Below are 23,208 nucleotides of genomic sequence, written 5' to 3'. Positions count from 1 at the left end.
GGAAATTAAAATCAAAAGACACAGCCACCCCAAAGGTTGGGACGGCTCTGTTTACAAGAACCTGGTTTACGGTACAAGTTCAATATCGCAGAAAGTGAAAAATGGATAAAGAAGTTGTGGTACTTACGTACAATGCAGTATCACTCAGCAATGAAATCTATGTCATCAGGCCCGTAGCAGCATAATGAGTGGATTCAGGTATGATGATTCTAACTGAAATAAGTCACACAGGAAAAGAAACATCATAAGATATCACTAATACACGGAATGTAAACTTGGCTACATAGGAACTGAATTACAAAACAGAACAGGGTCTCAAATTTAGAAAACCAACTTATGCTTGCTTAAGGGGAAAGGTGAGTTGGGGTGCTGCATAAAACCAGAGATTGAAATGAGCACAGATAAAGTTCCTTAAGCCAAATATGGAATAGACAAGAGCTACTCCTTGCTCAACGAAATGGATTCAACACCCCATATTAAACACCTAAGAATGTACCTGACTAGGAAGTATCTTAAAACCTATGGATTGCTATGTCTCTGAAAGAGAATCAGGCGTGTGTACAGGGGCCTAAACGCAGCAGTGATAGGATTGGAGAAGTTCGGTGAGCAAATGAAGACCCTTTGAAGTCATATTGCATGGTACCCATTCCACGGGTCTCAACTCTCCAGGTTTAAGGTATTCTTCCTTCAGCTAAAACATGCATGTGGAACCCAGAGTATGATCAACCGTGTGATCGGGAGACGTGTTCCAATATGTCTCAGTTTTCGTCCCCTGGTACTCGGGTGCAACATTCCAGACGCTTTACTAACACTCTCCCGACTTGGAGAGTCAGTGCCTTTAACCTCCTGTTTGGCCCAGTTTGCAATTTCTGCGGAAGATGAACAGGAATAGGGAGAACAAATGAGAGACTAGCTGGAGGTGTCTGGACGGGCAAATTTAACTCTCATTTCGCACCAGGAAGAGGAATTAACCAAAGGCTCAGCGTGCCGTGCCGGAACCAGATTAGGGCCTGAAGCAATCCTGCGGTGTTGCGGCCAGCTCACGAGAAAGCGACTTGAAGAAAGGAGCTCAGGGGCACTGTAATTCACAAACCTGCAGAGTTATAAATGACAGCTATCGTCCAAAAATATACTGAAGTAAGGCTGCCAAGAGGACTTGAAAGCGGGGCAGAATTGCAGGAATCCGATCTCAGGAGGTAGACTGGAATTGCATTGAAAGCATAGGAAAAGAGGCAGAACGTCCAAAATGATGCACTTGGCCAAAAAGGGCGTATGCGTTTTTTCCTGAATATATTCAGGAAAAATCGCATACGCCCTTTTTGGCCAACCAAGCAAGCTTGCAAAGAAATCTGCACTACAGTGAAGTCTCACTTCCCCCCGGTCAAAAGGGCCATCTGAAAAAAGTGTAAAATCCAGAAAGGCAGGAGAGGCCATGGAGAACTGGGAGCCTTTTTATGCTGATGGGCGGGATGTAAATTGCCAACAGCCACTCGGGAGAAGTGTATGGTGTTTCCTGAAACATCTAAAAAACAAAGCAACAGAGCCTAGGGCACTTCCACTTATGGTCCTATAGCTTAGGGAAATTAAAATCAAAAAGACACAGCCACCCCAAAGGTTGGGACGGCTCTGTTTACAAGAACCTGGTTTACGGTACAAGTTCAATATCGCAGAAAGTGAAAAATGGATAAAGAAGTTGTGGTACTTACGTACAATGCAGTATCACTCAGCAATGAAATCTATGTCATCAGGCCCGTAGCAGCATAATGAGTGGATTCAGGTATGATGATTCTAACTGAAATAAGTCACACAGGAAAAGAAACATCATAAGATATCACTAATACACGGAATGTAACCTTGGCTACACAGGAACTGAATTACAAAACAGAACAGGGTCTCAAATTTAGAAACCCAACTTATGCTTGCTTAAGGGGAAAGGTGAGTTGGGGTGCTGCATAAAACCAGAGATTGAAATGAGCACAGATAAAGTTCCTTAAGCCAAATATGGAATAGACAAGAGCTACTCCTTGCTCAACGAAATGGACTCAACACCCCATATTAAATGCCTAAGAGTGTACCTGACTAGGAAGTATCTTAAAACCTATGGATTGCTATGTCTCTGAAAGAGAATCAGGCGTGTGTACAGGGGCCTAAACGCAGCAGTGATAGGATTGGAGAAATTCGGTGAGCAAATGAAGACCCTTTGAAGTCATATTGCATGGTACCCATTCCATGGGTCTCAACTCTCCAGGTTTAAGGTATTCTTCCTTCAGCTAAAACATGCATTTGGAAGCCAGAGTATGATCAACCGTGTGATCGGGAGACGTGTTCCAATATGTGTCAGTTTTCGTCCCCTGGTACTCGGGTGCAACATTCCAGACGCTTTACTAACACTCTCCCGACTTGGAGAGTCAGTGCCTTTAACCTCCTGTTTGGCCCAGTTTGCAATTTCTGCGGAAGATGAACAGGAATAGGGAGAACCAATGACAGACTAGCTGGAGGTGTCTGGACGGGCAAATTTAACTCTTATTTCCCACCAGGAAGAGGAATTAACCAAAGGCTCAGTGTGCCGTGCCGGAACCAGATTAGGGCATGAAACCATCCTGCGGTGTTGTGGCCAGCTCACAAGAAATCGAGTTGAAGAAAGGAGCTCAGGGGCACTGTAATTCACAAACCTGCAGAGTTATAAATGACAGCTATCGTCCAAAAATATACTGAAGTAAGGCTGCCAAGAGGACTTGAAAGCGGGGCAGAATTGCAGGAAACCGATTTCAGGAGGTAGACTGGAATTGCATTTAAAGCATAGGAAAAGAGGCAGAACGTCCACAATGATGCACTTGGCCAAAAAGGGCGTATGCGTTTTTTCCTGAATATATTCAGGAAAAAACGCATACGCCCTTTTTGGCCAACCAAGCAAGCTTGCAAAAGAAATCTGCACTACAATGAAGTCTCACTTCCCCCCGGTCAAAAGGGCCATCTGAAAAAAGTGTAAAATCCAGAAAGGCAGGACAGGCCATGGAGAACTGGGAGCCTTGTTATGCTGATGGGCGGGATGTAAATTGCCAACAGCCACTTGGGAGAAGTGTATGGTGTTTCCTGAAACATCTAAAAAACAAAGCAACAGAGCCTAGGGCACTTCCACTTATGGTCCTATAGCTTAGGGAAATTAAAATCAAAAAGACACAGCCACCCCAAAGGTTGGGACGGCTCTGTTTACAAGAACCTGGTTTACGGTACAAGTTCAATATCGCAGAAAGTGAAAAATGGATAAAGAAGTTGTGGTACTTACGTACAATGCAGTATCACTCAGCAATGAAATCTATGTCATCAGGCCCATAGCAGCATAATGAGTGGATTCAGGTATGATGATTCTAACTGAAATAAGTCACACAGAAAAAGAAACATCATAAGATATCACTAATACACGGAATGTAAACTTGGCTACACAGGAACTGAATTACAAAACAGAACAGGGTCTCAAATTTAGAAAACCAACTTATGCTTGCTTAAGGGGAAAGGTGAGTTGGGGTGCTGCATAAAACCAGAGATTGAAATGAGCACAGATAAAGTTCCTTAAGCCAAATATGGAATAGACAAGAGCTACTCCTTGCTCAACGAAATGGATTCAACACCCCATATTAAACACCTAAGAATGTACCTGACTAGGAAGTATCTTAAAACCTATGGATTGCTATGTCTCCGAAAGAGAATCAAGCGTGTGTGCAGGGGCATAATCGCAGCAGTGATAGGATTGGAGAAGTTCGGTGAGCAAATGAAGACCCTTTGAAGTCATATTGCATGGTACCCATTCCACGGGTCTCAACTCTCCAGGTTTAAGACATTCTTCCTTCAGCTAAAACATGCATTTGGAAGCCAGAGTATGATCAACCGTGGGATCGGGAGACGTGTTCCAATATGTGTCAGTTTTCGTCCCCTGGTACTCGGGTGCAACATTCCAGACGCTTTACTAACACTCTCCCGACTTGGAGAGTCAGTGCCTTTAACCTCCTGTTTGGCCCAGTTTGCAATTTCTGTGGAAGATGAACAGGAATAGGGAGAACCAATGACAGACTAGCTGGAGGTGTCTGGACGGGCAAATTTAACTCTCATTTCCCACCAGGAAGAGGAATTAACCAAAGGCTCAGCGTGCCGTGCCGGAACCAGATTAGGGCCTGAAGCCATCCTGCGGTGTTGCGGCCAGCTCACGACAAAGCGAGTTGAAGAAAGGAGCTCAGGGGCACTGTAATTCACAAACCTGCAGAGTTATAAATGACAGCTATCGTCCAAAAATATACTGAAGTAAGGCTGCCAAGAGGACTTGAAAGCGGGGCAGAATTGCAGGAAACCGATTTCAGGAGGTAGACTGGAATTGCATTTAAAGCATAGGAAAAGAGGCAGAACGTCCACAATGATGCACTTGGCCAAAAAGGGCGTATGCGTTTTTTCCTGAATATATTCAGGAAAAAACGCATACGCCCTTTTTGGCCAACCAAGCAAGCTTGCAAAGGAAATCTGCACTACAGTGAAGTCTCACTTCCCCCCGGTCAAAAGGGCCATCTGAAAAAAGTGTAAAATCCAGAAAGGCAGGACAGGCCATGGAGAACTGGGAGCCTTGTTATGCTGATGGGCGGGATGTAAATTGCCAACAGCCACTCGGGAGAAGTGTATGGTGTTTCCTGAAACATCTAAAAAACAAAGCAACAGAGCCTAGGGCACTTCCACTTATGGTCCTATGGCTTAGGGAAATTAAAATCAAAAAGACACAGCCACCCCAAAGGTTGGGACGGCTCTGTTTACAAGAACCTGGTTTACGGTACAAGTTCAATATCGCAGAAAGTGAAAAATGGATAAAGAAGTTGTGGTACTTACGTACAATGCAGTATCACTCAGCAATGAAATCTATGTCATCAGGCCCGTAGCAGCATAATGAGTGGATTCAGGTATGATGATTCTAACTGAAATAAGTCACACAGAAAAAGAAACATCATAAGATATCACTAATACACGGAATGTAAACTTGGCTACACAGGAACTGATTTCCAAAACAGAAGAGGGTCTCAAATTTAGAAACCCAACTTATGCTTGATTAAGGGGAAAGGTGAGTTGGGGTGCTGCATAAAACCAGAGATTGAAATGAGCACAGATAAAGTTCCTTAAGCCAAATATGGAATAGACAAGAGCTACTCCTTGCTCAACGAAATGGATTCAGCACCCCATATTAAACACCTAAGAATGTACCTGACTAGGAAGTATCTTAAAACCTATGGATTGCTATGTCTCCGAAAGAGAATCAAGCGTGTGTGCAGGGGCATAATCGCAGCAGTGATAGGATTGGAGAGGTTCGGTGAGCAAATGAAGACCCTTTGAAGTCATATTGCATGGTACCCATTCCACGGGTCTCAACTCTCCAGGTTGAAGGTATTCTTCCTTCAGCTAAAACATGCATGTGGAACCCAGAGTATGATCAACCGTGTGATCGGGAGACGTGTTCCAATATGTGTCAGTTTTCGTCCCCTGGTACTCGGGTGCAACATTCCAGACGCTTTACTAACACTCTCCCGACTTGGAGAGTCAGTGCCTTTAACCTCCTGTTTGGCCCAGTTTGCAATTTCTGCGGAAGATGAACAGGAATAGGGAGAACCAATGACAGACTAGCTGGAGGTGTCTGGACGGGCAAATTTAACTCTCATTTCCCACCAGGAAGAGGAATTAACCAAAGGCTCAGCGTGCCGTGCCGGAACCAGATTAGGGCCTGAAGCCATCCTGCGGTGTTGCGGCCAGCTCACGAGAAAGCGACTTGAAGAAAGGAGCTCAGGGGCACTGTAATTCACAAACCTGCAGAGTTATAAATGACAGCTATCGTCCAAAAATATACTGAAGTAAGGCTGCCAAGAGGACTTGAAAGCGGGGCAGAATTGCAGGAAACCGATTTCAGGAGGTAGACTGGAATTGCATTTAAAGCATAGGAAAAGAGGCAGAACGTCCACAATGATGCACTTGGCCAAAAAGGGCGTATGCGTTTTTTCCTGAATATATTCAGGAAAAAACGCATACGCCCTTTTTGGCCAACCAAGCAAGCTTGCAAAGGAAATCTGCACTACAATGAAGTCTCACTTCCCCCCGGTCCAAAGGGCCATCTGAAAAAAGTGTAAAATCCAGAAAGGCAGGACAGGCCATGGAGAACTGGGAGCCTTGTTATGCTGATGGGCGGGATGTAAATTGCCAACAGCCACTCGGGAGAAGTGTATGGTGTTTCCTGAAACATCTAAAAAACAAAGCAACAGAGCCTAGGGCACTTCCACTTATGGTCCTATAGCTTAGGGAAATTAAAATCAAAAAGACACAGCCACCCCAAAGGTTGGGACGGCTCTGTTTACAAGAACCTGGTTTACGGTACAAGTTCAATATCGCAGAAAGTGAAAAATGGATAAAGAAGTTGTGGTACTTACGTACAATGCAGTATCACTCAGCAATGAAATCTATGTCATCAGGCCCGTAGCAGCATAATGAGTGGATTCAGGTATGATGATTCTAACTGAAATAAGTCACACAGAAAAAGAAACATCATAAGATATCACTAATACACGGAATGTAAACTTGGCTACACAGGAACTGAATTACGAAACAGAACAGGTTCTCAAATTTAGAAAACCAACTTATGCTTGCTTAAGGGCAAAGGTGAGTTGGGGTGCTGCATAAAACCAGAGATTGAAATGAGCACAGATAAAGTTCCTTAAGCCAAATATGGAATAGACAAGAGCTACTCCTTGCTCAACGAAATGGATTCAACACCCCATATTAAACACCTAAGAATGTACCTGACTAGGAAGTATCTTAAAACCTATGGATTGCTATGTCTCCAAAAGAGAATCAAGCGTGTGTGCAGGGGCATAATTGCAGCAGTGATAGGTTTGGAGAGGTTCAGTGAGCAAATGAAGACCCTTTGAAGTCATATTGCATGGTACCCATTCCACGGGTCTCAACTCTCCAGGTTTAAGGTATTCTTCCTTCAGCTAAAACATGCATTTGGAAGCCAGAGTATGATCAACCATGTGATCGGGAGACGTGTTCCAATATGTCTCAGTTTTCGTCCCCTATTACTTGGGTGCAACATTCCAGACGCTTTACTAACACTCTCCCGACTTGGAGAGTCAGTGCCTTTAACCTCCTGTTTGGCCCAGTTTGCAATTTCTGTGGAAGAAGAACAGGAATAGGCAGAACCAATGACAGACTAGATGGAGGTGTCTGGATGGGCAAATTTAACTCTCATTTCGCACCAGGAAGAGGAATTAACCAAAGGCTCAGCGTTCCATGCCGGAACCAGATTAGGGCCTGAAGCCATCCTGCGGTGTTGCGGCCAGCTCACGAGAAAGCGAGTTGAAGAAAGGAGCTCAGGGGCACTGTAATTCACAAACCTGCAGAGTTATAAATGACAGCTATCGTCCAAAAATATACTGAAGTAAGGCTGCCAAGAGGACTTGAAAGCGGGGCAGAATTGCAGGAAACCGATTTCAGGAGGTAGACTGGAATTGCATTTAAAGCATAGGAAAAGAGGCAGAACGTCCACAATGATGCACTTGGCCAAAAAGGGCGTATGCGTTTTTTCCTGAATATATTCAGGAAAAAACGCATACGCCCTTTTTGGCCAACCAAGCAAGCTTGCAAAGGAAATCTGCACTACAATGAAGTCTCACTTCCCCCCGGTCAAAAGGGCCATCTGAAAAAAGTGTAAAGTCCAGAAAAGCAGGACAGGCCATGGAGAACTGGGAGCCTTGTTATGCTGATGGGCGGGATGTAAATTGCCAACAGCCACTCTGGAGAAGTGTATGGTGTTTCCTGAAACATCTAAAAAACAAAGCAACAGAGCCTAGGGCACTTCCACTTATGGTCCTATAGCTTAGGGAAATTAAAATCAAAAAGACACAGCCACCCCAAAGGTTGGGACGGCTCTGTTTACAAGAACCTGGTTTACAGTACAAGTTCAATATCGCAGAAAGTGAAAAATGGATAAAGAAGTTGTGGTACTTACGTACAATGCAGTATCACTCAGCAATGAAATCTATGTCATCAGGCCCGTAGCAGCATAATGAGTGGATTCAGGTATGATGATTCTAACTGAAATAAGTCACACAGGAAAAGAAACATCATAAGATATCACTAATACACGGAATGTAAACTTGGCTACACAGGAACTGAATTACAAAACAGAACAGGTTCTCAAATTTAGAAAACAAACTTATGCTTGCTTAAGGGGAAAGGTGAGTTGGGGTGCTGCATAAAACCAGAGATTGAAATGAGCACAGATAAAGTTCCTTAAGCCAAATATGGAATAGACAAGAGCTACTCCTTGCTCAACGAAATGGACTCAACACCCCATATTAAATGCCTAAGAGTGTACCTGACTAGCAAGTATCTTAAAACCTATGGATTGCTATGTCTCTGAAAGAGAATCAAGTGTGTGTACAGGGGCATAAACGCAGCAGTGATAGGACTGGAGAGTTTCGGTGAGCAAATGAAGACCCTTTGAAGTCATATTGCATGGTACCCATTCCATGGGTCTCAACTCTCCAGGTTTAAGGTATTCTTCCTTCAGCTAAAACATGCATGTGGAACCCAGAGTATGATCAACCGTGTGATCGGGAGACGTGTTCCAATATGTGTCAGTTTTCGTCCCCTGGTACTCGGGTGCAACATTCCAGACGCTTTACTAACACTCTCCCGACTTGGAGAGTCAGTGCCTTTAACCTCCTGTTTGGCCCAGTTTGCAATTTCTGCGGAAGATGAACAGGAATAGGGAGAACCAATGACAGACTAGCTGGAGGTGTCTGGACGGGCAAATTTAACTCTCATTTCCCACCAGGAAGAGGAATTAACCAAAGGCTCAGCGTGCCGTGCCGGAACAAGATTAGGGCCTGAAGCCATCCTGCAGTGTTGCGGCCAGCTCACGAGAAAGCGAGTTGAAGAAAGGAGCTCAGGGGCACTGTAATTCACAAACCTGCAGAGTTATAAATGACAGCTATCGTCCAAAAATATACTGAAGTAAGGCTGCCAAGAGGACTTGAAAGCGGGGCAGAATTGCAGGCAACCGATTTCAGGAGGTAGACTGGAATTGCATTGAAAGCATAGGAAAAGAGGCAGAACGTCCACAATGATGCACTTGGCCAAAAAGTGTGTATGCGTTTTTTCCTGAATATATTCAGGAAAAAACGCATACGCCCTTTTTGGCCAACCAAGCAAGCTTGCAAAGGAAATCTGCACTACAATGAAGTCTCACTTCCCCCCGGTCAAAAGGGCCATCTGAAAAAAGTGTAAAATCCAGAAAGGCAGGACAGGCCATGGAGAACTGGGAGCCTTGTTATGCTGATGGGCTGGAGGTAACTTGCCAACAGCCACTCGGGAGAAGTGTATGGTGTTTCCTGAAACATCTAAAAAACTAAGCAACAGAGCCTAGGGCACTTCCACTTATGGTCCTATAGCTTAGGGAAATTAAAATCAAAAAGACACAGCCACCCCAAAGGTTGGGACGGCTCTGTTTACAAGAACCTGGTTTACGGTACAAGTTCAATATCGCAGAAAGTGAAAAATGGATAAAGAAGTTGTGGTACTTACGTACAATGCAGTATCACTCAGCAATGAAATCTATGTCATCAGGCCCGTAGCAGCATAATGAGTGGATTCAGGTATGATGATTCTAACTGAAATAAGTCACACAGGAAAAGAAACATCATAAGATATCACTAATACACGGAATGTAACCTTGGCTACACAGGAACTGAATTACAAAACAGAACAGGGTCTCAAATGTAGAAAACCAACTTATGCTTGCTTAAGGGGAAAGGTGAGTTGGGGTGCTGCATAAAACCAGAGATTGAAATGAGCACAGATAAAGTTCCTTAAGCCAAATATGGAATAGACAAGAGCTACTCATTGCTCAATGTAATGGATTCAACACCCCATATTAAACACCTAAGAATGTACCTGACTAGGAAGTATCTTAAAACCTATGGATTGCTATGTCTCCGAAAGAGAATCAAGCATGTGTGCAGGGGCATAATTGCAGCAGTGATAGGATTGGAGAGGTTCCGTGAGCAAATGAAGACCCTTTGAAGTCATATTGCATGGTACCCATTCCACGGGTCTCAACTCTCCAGGTTGAAGGTATTCTTCCTTCAGCTAAAACATGCATGTGGAACCCAGAGTATGATCAACCGTGTGATCGGGAGACGTGTTCCAATATGTCTCAGTTTTCGTCCCCTGGTACTCGGGTGCAACATTCCAGACGCTTTACTAACACTCTCCCGACTTGGAGAGTCAGTGCCTTTAACCTCCTGTTTGGCCCAGTTTGCAATTTCTGCGGAAGATGAACAGGAATAGGGAGAACCAATGACAGACTAGCTGGAGGTGTCTGGACGGGCAAATTTAACTCTCATTTCCCACCAGGAAGAGGAATTAACCAAAGGCTCAGCGTGCCGTGCCGGAACCAGATTAGGGCCTGAAGCCATCCTGCGGTGTTGCGGCCAGCTCACGAGAAAGCGAGTTGAAGAAAGGAGCTCAGGGGCACTGTAATTCACAAACCTGCAGAGTTATAAATGACAGCTATCGTCCAAAAATATACTGAAGTAAGGCTGCCAAGAGGACTTGAAAGCGGGGCAGAATTGCAGGAATCCGATCTCAGGAGGTAGACTGGAATTGCATTTAAAGCATAGGAAAAGAGGCAGAACGTCCACAATGATGCACTTGGCCAAAAAGGGCGTATGCGTTTTTTCCTGAATATATTCAGGAAAAAACGCATACGCCCTTTTTGGCCAACCAAGCAAGCTTGCAAAGGAAATCTGCACTACAATGAAGTCTCACTTCCCCCCGGTCAAAAGGGCCATCTGAAAAAAGTGTAAAATCCAGAAAGGCAGGACAGGCCATGGAGAACTGGGAGCCTTGTTATGCTGATGGGTGGGATGTAAATTGCCAACAGCCACTCGGGAGAAGTGTATGGTGTTTCCTGAAACATCTAAAAAACAAAGCAACAGAGCCTAGGGCACTTCCACTTATGGTCCTATAGCTTAGGGAAATTAAAATCAAAAAGACACAGCCACCCCAAAGGTTGGGACGGCTCTGTTTACAAGAACCTGGTTTACGGTACAAGTTCAATATTGCAGAAAGTGAAAAATGGATAAAGAATTTGTGGTACTTACGTACAATGCAGTATCACTCAGCAATGAAATCTATGTCATCAGGCCCGTAGCAGCATAATGAGTGGATTCAGGTATGATGATTCTAACTGAAATAAGTCACACAGAAAAAGAAACATCATAAGATATCACTAATACACGGAATGTAAACTTGGCTACACAGGAACTGAATTACAAAACAGAACAGGTTCTCAAATTTAGAAAACCAACTTATGCTTGGTTAAGGGCAAAGGTGAGTTGGGGTGCTGCATAAAACCAGAGATTGAAATGAGCACAGATAAAGTTCCTTAAGCCAAATATGGAATAGACAAGAGCTACTCCTTGCTCAACGAAATGGATTCAACACCCCATATTAAACACCTAAGAATGTACCTGACTAGGAAGTATCTTAAAACCTATGGATTGCTATGTCTCCAAAAGAGAATCAAGCGTGTGTGCAGGGGCATAATTGCAGCAGTGATAGGTTTGGAGAGGTTCAGTGAGCAAATGAAGACCCTTTGAAGTCATATTGCATGGTACCCATTCCACGGGTCTCAACTCTCCAGGTTTAAGGTATTCTTCCTTCAGCTAAAACATGCATGTGGAACCCAGAGTATGATCAACCGTGTGATCGGGAGACGTGTTCCAATATGTGTCAGTTTTCGTCCCCTGGTACTCGGGTGCAACATTCCAGACGCTTTACTAACACTCTCCCGACTTGGAGAGTCAGTGCCTTTAACCTCCTGTTTGGCCCAGTTTGCAATTTCTGCGGAAGATGAACAGGAATAGGGAGAACCAATGACAGACTAGCTGGAGGTGTCTGGACGGGCAAATTTAACTCTCATTTCCCACCAGGAAGAGGAATTAACCAAAGGCTCAGCGTGCCGTGCCGGAACAAGATTAGGGCCTGAAGCCATCCTGCAGTGTTGCGGCCAGCTCACGAGAAAGCGAGTTGAAGAAAGGAGCTCAGGGGCACTGTAATTCACAAACCTGCAGAGTTATAAATGACAGCTATCGTCCAAAAATATACTGAAGTAAGGCTGCCAAGAGGACTTGAAAGCGGGGCAGAATTGCAGGCAACCGATTTCAGGAGGTAGACTGGAATTGCATTGAAAGCATAGGAAAAGAGGCAGAACGTCCACAATGATGCACTTGGCCAAAAAGTGTGTATGCGTTTTTTCCTGAATATATTCAGGAAAAAACGCATACGCCCTTTTTGGCCAACCAAGCAAGCTTGCAAAGGAAATCTGCACTACAATGAAGTCTCACTTCCCCCCGGTCAAAAGGGCCATCTGAAAAAAGTGTAAAATCCAGAAAGGCAGGACAGGCCATGGAGAACTGGGAGCCTTGTTATGCTGATGGGCTGGAGGTAACTTGCCAACAGCCACTCGGGAGAAGTGTATGGTGTTTCCTGAAACATCTAAAAAACTAAGCAACAGAGCCTAGGGCACTTCCACTTATGGTCCTATAGCTTAGGGAAATTAAAATCAAAAAGACACAGCCACCCCAAAGGTTGGGACGGCTCTGTTTACAAGAACCTGGTTTACGGTACAAGTTCAATATCGCAGAAAGTGAAAAATGGATAAAGAAGTTGTGGTACTTACGTACAATGCAGTATCACTCAGCAATGAAATCTATGTCATCAGGCCCGTAGCAGCATAATGAGTGGATTCAGGTATGATGATTCTAACTGAAATAAGTCACACAGGAAAAGAAACATCATAAGATATCACTAATACACGGAATGTAACCTTGGCTACACAGGAACTGAATTACAAAACAGAACAGGGTCTCAAATGTAGAAAACCAACTTATGCTTGCTTAAGGGGAAAGGTGAGTTGGGGTGCTGCATAAAACCAGAGATTGAAATGAGCACAGATAAAGTTCCTTAAGCCAAATATGGAATAGACAAGAGCTACTCATTGCTCAATGTAATGGATTCAACACCCCATATTAAACACCTAAGAATGTACCTGACTAGGAAGTATCTTAAAACCTATGGATTGCTATGTCTCCGAAAGAGAATCAAGCATGTGTGCAGGGGCATAATTGCAGCAGTGATAGGATTGGAGAGGTTCCGTGAGCAAATGAAGACCCTTTGAAGTCATATTGCATGGTACCCATTCCACGGGTCTCAACTCTCCAGGTTGAAGGTATTCTTCCTTCAGCTAAAACATGCATGTGGAACCCAGAGTATGATCAACCGTGTGATCGGGAGACGTGTTCCAATATGTCTCAGTTTTCGTCCCCTGGTACTCGGGTGCAACATTCCAGACGCTTTACTAACACTCTCCCGACTTGGAGAGTCAGTGCCTTTAACCTCCTGTTTGGCCCAGTTTGCAATTTCTGCGGAAGATGAACAGGAATAGGGAGAACCAATGACAGACTAGCTGGAGGTGTCTGGACGGGCAAATTTAACTCTCATTTCCCACCAGGAAGAGGAATTAACCAAAGGCTCAGCGTGCCGTGCCGGAACCAGATTAGGGCCTGAAGCCATCCTGCGGTGTTGCGGCCAGCTCACGAGAAAGCGACTTGAAGAAAGGAGCTCAGGGGCACTGTAATTCACAAACCTGCAGAGTTATAAATGACAGCTATCGTCCAAAAATATACTGAAGTAAGGCTGCCAAGAGGACTTGAAAGCGGGGCAGAATTGCAGGAATCCGATCTCAGGAGGTAGACTGGAATTGCATTTAAAGCATAGGAAAAGAGGCAGAACGTCCACAATGATGCACTTGGCCAAAAAGGGCGTATGCGTTTTTTCCTGAATATATTCAGGAAAAAACGCATACGCCCTTTTTGGCCAACCAAGCAAGCTTGCAAAGGAAATCTGCACTACAATGAAGTCTCACTTCCCCCCGGTCAAAAGGGCCATCTGAAAAAAGTGTAAAATCCAGAAAGGCAGGACAGGCCATGGAGAACTGGGAGCCTTGTTATGCTGATGGGTGGGATGTAAATTGCCAACAGCCACTCGGGAGAAGTGTATGGTGTTTCCTGAAACATCTAAAAAACAAAGCAACAGAGCCTAGGGCACTTCCACTTATGGTCCTATAGCTTAGGGAAATTAAAATCAAAAAGACACAGCCACCCCAAAGGTTGGGACGGCTCTGTTTACAAGAACCTGGTTTACGGTACAAGTTCAATATTGCAGAAAGTGAAAAATGGATAAAGAATTTGTGGTACTTACGTACAATGCAGTATCACTCAGCAATGAAATCTATGTCATCAGGCCCGTAGCAGCATAATGAGTGGATTCAGGTATGATGATTCTAACTGAAATAAGTCACACAGAAAAAGAAACATCATAAGATATCACTAATACACGGAATGTAAACTTGGCTACACAGGAACTGAATTACAAAACAGAACAGGTTCTCAAATTTAGAAAACCAACTTATGCTTGGTTAAGGGCAAAGGTGAGTTGGGGTGCTGCATAAAACCAGAGATTGAAATGAGCACAGATAAAGTTCCTTAAGCCAAATATGGAATAGACAAGAGCTACTCCTTGCTCAACGAAATGGATTCAACACCCCATATTAAACACCTAAGAATGTACCTGACTAGGAAGTATCTTAAAACCTATGGATTGCTATGTCTCCAAAAGAGAATCAAGCGTGTGTGCAGGGGCATAATTGCAGCAGTGATAGGTTTGGAGAGGTTCAGTGAGCAAATGAAGACCCTTTGAAGTCATATTGCATGGTACCCATTCCACGGGTCTCAACTCTCCAGGTTTAAGGTATTCTTCCTTCAGCTAAAACATGCATTTGGAAGCCAGAGTATGATCAACCATGTGATCGGGAGACGTGTTCCAATATGTCTCAGTTTTCGTCCCCTATTACTTGGGTGCAACATTCCAGACGCTTTACTAACACTCTCCCGACTTGGAGAGTCAGTGCCTTTAACCTCCTGTTTGGCCCAGTTTGCAATTTCTGTGGAAGATGAACAGGAATAGGCAGAACCAATGACAGACTAGATGGAGGTGTCTGGATGGGCAAATTTAACTCTCATTTCGCACCAGGAAGAGGAATTAACCAAAGGCTCAGCGTTCCATGCCGGAACCAGATTAGGGCCTGAAGCCATCTTGCGGTGTTGCGGCCAGCTCACGATAAAGCGAGTTGAAGAAAGGAGCTCAGGGGCACTGTAATTCACAAACCTGCAGAGTTATAAATGACAGCTATCGTCCAAAAATATACTGAAGTAAGGCTGCCAAGAGGACTTGAAAGCGGGGCAGAATTGCAGGAAACCGATTTCAGGAGGTAGCCTGGAATTGCATTTAAAGCATAGGAAAAGAGGCAGAACGTCCACAATGATGCACTTGGCCAAAAAGGGCGTATGCGTTTTTTCCTGAATATATTCAGGAAAAAACGCATACGCCCTTTTTGGCCAACCAAGCAAGCTTGCAAAGGAAATCTGCACTACAATGAAGTCTCACTTCCCCCCGGTCCAAAGGGCCATCTGTAAAAAGTGTAAAGTCCAGAAAAGCAGGACAGGCCATGGAGAACTGGGAGCCTTGTTATGCTGATGGGCGGGATGTAAATTGCCAACAGCCACTCTGGAGAAGTGTATGGTGTTTCCTGAAACATCTAAAAAACAAAGCAACAGAGCCTAGGGCACTTCCACTTATGGTCCTATAGCTTAGGGAAATTAAAATAAAAAAGACACAGCCACCCCAAAGGTTGGGACGGCTCTGTTTACAAGAACCTGGTTTACAGTACAAGTTCAATATCGCAGAAAGTGAAAAATGGATAAAGAAGTTGTGGTACTTACGTACAATGCAGTATCACTCAGCAATGAAATCTATGTCATCAGGCCCGTAGCAGCATAATGAGTGGATTCAGGTATGATGATTCTAACTGAAATAAGTCACACAGGAAAAGAAACATCATAAGATATCACTAATACACGGAATGTAACCTTGGCTACACAGGAACTGAATTACAAAACAGAACAGGTTCTCAAATTTAGAAAACCAACTTATGCTTGCTTAAGGGGAAAGGTGAGTTGGGGTGCTGCATAAAACCAGAGATTGAAATGAGCACAGATAAAGTTCCTTAAGCCAAATATGGAATAGACAAGAGCTACTCCTTGCTCAACGAAATGGACTCAACACCCCATATTAAATGCCTAAGAGTGTACCTGACTAGGAAGTATCTTAAAACCTATGGATTGCTATGTCTCTGAAAGAGAATCAAGCGTATGTACAGGGGCATAAACGCAGCAGTGATAGGATTGGAGAAGTTCGGTGAGCAAATGAAGACCCTTTGAAGTCATATTGCATGGTACCCATTACACGGGTCTCAACTCTTCAGGTTTAAGGTGTTCTTCCTTCAGCTAAAATATGCATGTGGAAGCCAGAGTATGATCAACCGTGTGATCGGGAGACGTGTTCCAATATGTGTCAGTTTTCGTCCCCTGGTACTCGGGTGCAACATTCCAGACGCTTTACTAACACTCTCCCGACTTGGAGAGTCAGTGCCTTTAACCTCCTGTTTGGCCCAGTTTGCAATTTCTGCGGAAGATGAACAGGAATAGGGAGAACCAATGACAGACTAGCTGGAGGTGTCTGGACGGGCAAATTTAACTCTCATTTCCCACCAGGAAGAGGAATTAACCAAAGGCTCAGCGTGCCGTGCCGGAACCAGATTAGGGCCTGAAGCCATCCTGCGGTGTTGCGGCCAGCTCACGAGAAAGCGAGTTGAAGAAAGGAGCTCAGGGGCACTGTAATTCACAAACCTGCAGAGTTATAAATGACAGCTATCGTCCAAAAATATACTGAAGTAAGGCTGCCAAGAGGACTTGAAAGCGGGGCAGAATTGCAGGAAACCGATTTCAGGAGGTAGACTGGAATTGCATTGAAAGCATAGGAAAAGAGGCAGAACGTCCACAATGATGCACTTGGCCAAAAAGGGCGTATGCGTTTTTTCCTGAATATATTCAGGAAAAAACGCATACGCCCTTTTTGGCCAACCAAGAAAGCTTGCAAAGGAAATCTGCACTACAATGAAGTCTCACATCCCCCCGGTCAAAAGGGCCATCTGAAAAAAGTGTAAAATCCAGAAAGGCAGGACAGGCCATGGAGAACTGGGAGCCTTGTTATGCTGATGGGCGGGATGTAAATTGCCAAGAGCAACTCGGGAGAAGTGTATGGTGTTTCCTGAAACATCTAAAAAACAAAGCAACAGAGCCTAGGGCACTTCCACTTATGGTCCTATAGCTTAGGGAAATTAAAATCAAAAGACACAGCCACCCCAAAGGTTGGGACGGCTCTGTTTACAAGAACCTGGTTTACGGTACAAGTTCAATATTGCAGAAAGTGAAAAATGGATAAAGAAGTTGTGGTACTTACGTACAATGCAATATCACTCAGCAATGAAATCTATGTCATCAGGCCCGTAGCAGCATAATGAGTGGATTCAGGTACGATGATTCTAACTGAAATGAGTCACACAGAAAAAGAAACATCATAAGATATCACTAATACACGGAATGTAACCTTGGCTACACAGGAACTGAATTACAAAACAGAACAGGGTCTCAAATTTAGAAAACCAACTTATGCTTGCTTAAGGGGAAAGGTGAGTTGGGGTGCTGCATAAAACCAGAGATTGAAATGAGCACAGATAAAGTTCCTTAAGCCAAATATGGAATAGACAAGAGCTACTCCTTGCTCAACGAAATGGACTCAACACCCCATATTAAATGCCTAAGAGTGTACCTGACTAGGAAGTATCTTAAAACCTATGGATTGCTATGTCTCTGAAAGAGAATCAAGCGTGTGTACAGGGGCATAAACGCAGCAGTGATAGGATTGGAGAGGTTCGGTGAGCAAATGAAGACCCTTTGAAGTCATATTGCATGGTACCCATTCCACGGGTCTCAACTCTCCAGGTTTAAGGTATTCTTCCTTCAGCTAAAACATGCATGTGGAACCCAGAGTATGATCAACCGTGTGATCGGGAGACGTGTTCCAATATGTGTCAGTTTTGGTCCCCTGGTACTCGGGTGCAACATTCCAGACGCTTTACTAACACTCTCCCGACTTGGAGAGTCAGTGCCTTTAACCTCCTGTTTGGCCCAGTTTGCAATTTCTGCGGAAGATGAACAGGAATAGGGAGAACCAATGACAGACTAGCTGGAGGTGTCTGGACGGGCAAATTTAACTCTCATTTCCCACCAGGAAGAGGAATTAACCAAAGGCTCAGCGTGCCGTGCCGGAACAAGATTAGGGCCTGAAGCCATCCTGCAGTGTTGCGGCCAGCTCACGAGAAAGCGAGTTGAAGAAAGGAGCTCAGGGGCACTGTAATTCACAAACCTGCAGAGTTATAAATGATAGCTATCGTCCAAAAATATACTGAAGTAAGGCTGCCAAGAGGACTTGAAAGCGGGGCAGAATTGCAGGAAACCGATTTCAGGAGGTAGACTGGAATTGCATTTAAAGCATAGGAAAAGAGGCAGAACGTCCACAATGATGCACTTGGCCAAAAAGGGCGTATGCGTTTTTTCCTGAATATATTCAGGAAAAAACGCATACGCCCTTTTTGGCCAACCAAGCAAGCTTGCAAAGGAAATCTGCACTACAATGAAGTCTCACTTCCCCCCGGTCCAAAGGGCCATCTGTAAAAAGTGTAAAGTCCAGAAAAGCAGGACAGGCCATGGAGAACTGGGAGCCTTGTTATGCTGATGGGCGGGATGTAAATTGCCAACAGCCACTCTGGAGAAGTGTATGGTGTTTCCTGAAACATCTAAAAAACAAAGCAACAGAGCCTAGGGCACTTCCACTTATGGTCCTATAGCTTAGGGAAATTAAAATAAAAAAGACACAGCCACCCCAAAGGTTGGGACGGCTCTGTTTACAAGAACCTGGTTTACAGTACAAGTTCAATATCGCAGAAAGTGAAAAATGGATAAAGAAGTTGTGGTACTTACGTACAATGCAGTATCACTCAGCAATGAAATCTATGTCATCAGGCCCGTAGCAGCATAATGAGTGGATTCAGGTATGATGATTCTAACTGAAATAAGTCACACAGGAAAAGAAACATCATAAGATATCACTAATACACGGAATGTAACCTTGGCTACACAGGAACTGAATTACAAAACAGAACAGGTTCTCAAATTTAGAAAACCAACTTATGCTTGCTTAAGGGGAAAGGTGAGTTGGGGTGCTGCATAAAACCAGAGATTGAAATGAGCACAGATAAAGTTCCTTAAGCCAAATATGGAATAGACAAGAGCTACTCCTTGCTCAACGAAATGGACTCAACACCCCATATTAAATGCCTAAGAGTGTACCTGACTAGGAAGTATCTTAAAACCTATGGATTGCTATGTCTCTGAAAGAGAATCAAGCGTATGTACAGGGGCATAAACGCAGCAGTGATAGGATTGGAGAAGTTCGGTGAGCAAATGAAGACCCTTTGAAGTCATATTGCATGGTACCCATTCCACGGGTCTCAACTCTTCAGGTTTAAGGTGTTCTTCCTTCAGCTAAAATATGCATGTGGAAGCCAGAGTATGATCAACCGTGTGATCGGGAGACGTGTTCCAATATGTGTCAGTTTTCGTCCCCTGGTACTCGGGTGCAACATTCCAGACGCTTTACTAACACTCTCCCGACTTGGAGAGTCAGTGCCTTTAACCTCCTGTTTGGCCCAGTTTGCAATTTCTGCGGAAGATGAACAGGAATAGGGAGAACCAATGACAGACTAGCTGGAGGTGTCTGGACGGGCAAATTTAACTCTCATTTCCCACCAGGAAGAGGAATTAACCAAAGGCTCAGCGTGCCGTGCCGGAACCAGATTAGGGCCTGAAGCCATCCTGCGGTGTTGCGGCCAGCTCACGAGAAAGCGAGTTGAAGAAAGGAGCTCAGGGGCACTGTAATTCACAAACCTGCAGAGTTATAAATGACAGCTATCGTCCAAAAATATACTGAAGTAAGGCTGCCAAGAGGACTTGAAAGCGGGGCAGAATTGCAGGAAACCGATTTCAGGAGGTAGACTGGAATTGCATTGAAAGCATAGGAAAAGAGGCAGAACGTCCACAATGATGCACTTGGCCAAAAAGGGCGTATGCGTTTTTTCCTGAATATATTCAGGAAAAAACGCATACGCCCTTTTTGGCCAACCAAGAAAGCTTGCAAAGGAAATCTGCACTACAATGAAGTCTCACATCCCCCCGGTCAAAAGGGCCATCTGAAAAAAGTGTAAAATCCAGAAAGGCAGGACAGGCCATGGAGAACTGGGAGCCTTGTTATGCTGATGGGCGGGATGTAAATTGCCAAGAGCAACTCGGGAGAAGTGTATGGTGTTTCCTGAAACATCTAAAAAACAAAGCAACAGAGCCTAGGGCACTTCCACTTATGGTCCTATAGCTTAGGGAAATTAAAATCAAAAGACACAGCCACCCCAAAGGTTGGGACGGCTCTGTTTACAAGAACCTGGTTTACGGTACAAGTTCAATATTGCAGAAAGTGAAAAATGGATAAAGAAGTTGTGGTACTTACGTACAATGCAATATCACTCAGCAATGAAATCTATGTCATCAGGCCCGTAGCAGCATAATGAGTGGATTCAGGTACGATGATTCTAACTGAAATGAGTCACACAGAAAAAGAAACATCATAAGATATCACTAATACACGGAATGTAACCTTGGCTACACAGGAACTGAATTACAAAACAGAACAGGGTCTCAAATTTAGAAAACCAACTTATGCTTGCTTAAGGGGAAAGGTGAGTTGGGGTGCTGCATAAAACCAGAGATTGAAATGAGCACAGATAAAGTTCCTTAAGCCAAATATGGAATAGACAAGAGCTACTCCTTGCTCAACGAAATGGACTCAACACCCCATATTAAATGCCTAAGAGTGTACCTGACTAGGAAGTATCTTAAAACCTATGGATTGCTATGTCTCTGAAAGAGAATCAAGCGTGTGTACAGGGGCATAAACGCAGCAGTGATAGGATTGGAGAGGTTCGGTGAGCAAATGAAGACCCTTTGAAGTCATATTGCATGGTACCCATTCCACGGGTCTCAACTCTCCAGGTTTAAGGTATTCTTCCTTCAGCTAAAACATGCATGTGGAACCCAGAGTATGATCAACCGTGTGATCGGGAGACGTGTTCCAATATGTGTCAGTTTTGGTCCCCTGGTACTCGGGTGCAACATTCCAGACGCTTTACTAACACTCTCCCGACTTGGAGAGTCAGTGCCTTTAACCTCCTGTTTGGCCCAGTTTGCAATTTCTGCGGAAGATGAACAGGAATAGGGAGAACCAATGACAGACTAGCTGGAGGTGTCTGGACGGGCAAATTTAACTCTCATTTCCCACCAGGAAGAGGAATTAACCAAAGGCTCAGCGTGCCGTGCCGGAACAAGATTAGGGCCTGAAGCCATCCTGCAGTGTTGCGGCCAGCTCACGAGAAAGCGAGTTGAAGAAAGGAGCTCAGGGGCACTGTAATTCACAAACCTGCAGAGTTATAAATGACAGCTATCGTCCAAAAATATACTGAAGTAAGGCTGCCAAGAGGACTTGAAAGCAGGGCAGAATTGCAGGAAACCGATTTCAGGAGGTAGACTGGAATTGCATTGAAAGCATAGGAAAAGAGGCAGAACGTCCACAATGATGCACTTGGCCAAAAAGTGCGTATGCGTTTTTTCCTGAATATATTCAGGAAAAAACCCATACGCCTTTTTTGGCCAACCAAGCAAGCTTGCAAAGGAAATCTGCACTACAATGAAGTCTCACTTCCCCCCGGTCAAAAGGGCCATCTGAAAAAAGTGTAAAATCCAGAAAGGCAGGACAGGCCATGGAGAACTGGGAGCCTTGTTATGCTGATGGGCTGGATGTAACTTGCCAACAGCCACTCGGGAGAAGTGTATGGTGTTTCCTGAAACATCTAAAAAACTAAGCAACAGAGCCTAGGGCACTTCCACTTATGGTCCTATAGCTTAGGGAAATTAAAATCAAAAAGACACAGCCACCCCAAAGGTTGGGACGGCTCTGTTTACAAGAACCTGGTTTACGGTACAAGTTCAATATCGCAGAAAGTGAAAAATGGATAAAGAAGTTGTGGTACTTACGTACAATGCAGTATCACTCAGCAATGAAATCTATGTCATCAGGCCCGTAGCAGCATAATGAGTGGATTCAGGTATGATGATTCTAACTGAAATAAGTCACACAGGAAAAGAAACATCATAAGATATCACTAATACACGGAATGTAACCTTGGCTACACAGGAACTGAATTACAAAACAGAACAGGGTCTCAAATTTAGAAAACCAACTTATGCTTGCTTAAGGGGAAAGGTGAGTTGGGGTGCTGCATAAAACCAGAGATTGAAATGAGCACAGATAAAGTTCCTTAAGCCAAATATGGAATAGACAAGAGCTACTCCTTGCTCAACGAAATGGACTCAACACCCCATATTAAATGCCTAAGAGTGTACCTGACTAGCAAGTATCTTAAAACCTATGGATTGCTATGTCTCTGAAAGAGAATCAAGCGTGTGTACAGGGGCATAAACGCAGCAGTGATAGGATTGGAGAAGTTCGGTGAGCAAATGAAGACCCTTTGAAGTCATGTTGCATGGTACCCATTCCATGGGTCTCAACTCTCCAGGTTTAAGGTATTCTTCCTTCAGCTAAAACATGCATGTGGAAGCCAGAGTATGATCAACCGTGTGATCGGGAGACGTGTTCCAATATGTGTCAGTTTTCGTCCCCTGGTACTCGGGTGCAACATTCCAGACGCTTTACTAACACTCTCCCGACTTGGAGAGTCAGTGCCTTTAACCTCCTGTTTGGCCCAGTTTGCAATTTCTGCGGAAGATGAACAGGAATAGGGAGAACCAATGAGAGACTAGCTGGAGGTGTCTGGACGGGCAAATTTAACTCTCATTTCCCACCAGGAAGAGGAATTAACCAAAGGCTCAGCGTGCCGTGCCGGAACCAGATTAGGGCCTGAAGCCATCCTGCGGTGTTGCGGCCAGCTCACAAGAAAGCGACTTGAAGAAAGGAGCTCAGGGGCACTGTAATTCACAA

This window comes from Lagenorhynchus albirostris, chromosome 4, assembly GCF_949774975.1.
Source record: "Lagenorhynchus albirostris chromosome 4, mLagAlb1.1, whole genome shotgun sequence".
NCBI lineage: Eukaryota > Metazoa > Chordata > Mammalia > Artiodactyla > Delphinidae > Lagenorhynchus > Lagenorhynchus albirostris.
This window is presented reverse-complemented; position numbering follows the sequence as displayed.